A 1,742-nucleotide genomic window follows, 5' to 3' on the forward strand; every position below is an offset into this window, starting at 1 on the left:
ATCCCCGGTGCGAGCCCGGCCCGCTGCGCGTTCATGCGCAAGTCCCTCCCAGTGAGTTTCACGGGATTCTCTCGCAAGTCCCATGTGCACCGAATGGCAGCCTTGCCCTTGTGACTAGGTTGCGGCTGAATAATGTGCTCCTTTTGGCTCCTTAAAGTTGATTTCCCTTGACTTGCGAGAGCTCTGGCGCATCTTTTCCCTCTCCCTCAAGGAGGGCTTCAGCGGCAAGATATTTGGTTTCTGTGGCTACCGAGGCAGCATCGTGATAACGCGGCGTGCCAGAGAGAGAGAGAGAGAGGAGTGCTTCTGCGCCCGCTGAGCTGGACAGCGGGAGTCTGGCCGCCTCGCGTCTCTGCCGCACGTGGTCCCCTTTCCAGGGAAATGTGCCGGTCTCCGGGTCCGCTCCGAGGAAGGAACAAGCGAGCACACGCCGCCTGGGTGCCTCTTCTCCCCCGCCAGAAGAGAATCCGACCGCATCCACTGACACGTACTGACGCGAGCTATTTTTAATGGCACACGTGGAGGCGCCAATTTCATTGCTTGAACCGGTGCCTACGCAAATGCAAAGGGAACTTGAAAGCCACGGATCCCAGCACGTGAAAAACGCCTGCTGTGCGGGGACTTGAATGAAGGGGTGGGGGTTGAGCAAAAAAAAAAGCATGAATGAAAGAGAGGGCGAGCCTTAAGGGAGAAGCGAGCGCGCCGCCCTCTTTCAGCACCGGAGGAGGTGGACAGCGAACGAGCCTGGAAGAACAGCGGGGGGGATTTCGCGTAAATCGTGGCTGACCCTATTTCTTTAAAAAGCAATCCCTGAATATATGAAGTTATACTAGAGAGACGGTGCATTTGAGCATGCGCAGAGTTCCCTTCATTGTCGCGATCGGTTCTCACTTCTTGGGATGAAGGGTGATGGTTTCCCTGGGCAGAAGAAAAGACTAGTTTCAAGAAGGTTTTCAGCCCTCCCCAGAGCATCTGCATCTAGAAATTAAACATGCTTGGGAAGGGGAAGATCCAAACGAAAGCGGGCTGATCTAAAGGAGGCGCCTGGAATTTGACTGCGAGTATGGGGGAGGGTGTGTGAAGGGGGGAGTTGCAGGAAGGGAACTGGGCTCTGTAGCCCCCGCTGATATAAACTGATTTGTCCTCTTTTACTGCAGTGGTTTCAGACGGTGGGTAGGAGGAGCCCTTCCGCATCTGACGATCAGACAGCGTAAACCTCGACAGAAACAGTAATTCAAACAGACAAAGGAAAGGGCTCTCCAAAGACTCTGACCTAAATATTCGCCCTAGATCATAACGCTGAATTTTGCAAAAAAAAAAACCCACCAAAGGGCGGGGGGGGGGGGTGTTTGAGCTCACTGCTGCTCCACTTAAGGGTTATGGCTTCAGATTTTCGACCAGTTTTTCCGTTCCCTTGTGGGTCTGCGCTCGCCTATGTTTATTTTTAAAAGAATCCCCGTTCTGCTAGACGTGGGTGGCTTTGCGCCTAACCAGCTGATGGCTTTTCATTGAGAATTTGCGTGTCGCGGAAGCAGAAACTTGTCAATTGCAAAGGAGAGTAGGGGGGTGGGGAGAGAGACTTCGAGCATGCGTGGAAGAGAGGCCGGACCGGGTTGACACAGAACTTGTAGATGCTGTATTCCAGAGTGAAGGCGCAACTCTTGCGAGAAAAAAGGCATATATGCTCTTTCCCGTCCCTACGCTTTGGCTTCGGCGTTAGCGGCTATTGTCTGGAAGCGGCT

Source organism: Gekko japonicus, unplaced genomic scaffold (assembly GCF_001447785.1).
Source record: "Gekko japonicus isolate JY-2015 unplaced genomic scaffold, Gekko_japonicus_V1.1 scaffold743, whole genome shotgun sequence".
Classification (NCBI taxonomy): Eukaryota; Metazoa; Chordata; class Lepidosauria; order Squamata; family Gekkonidae; genus Gekko; species Gekko japonicus.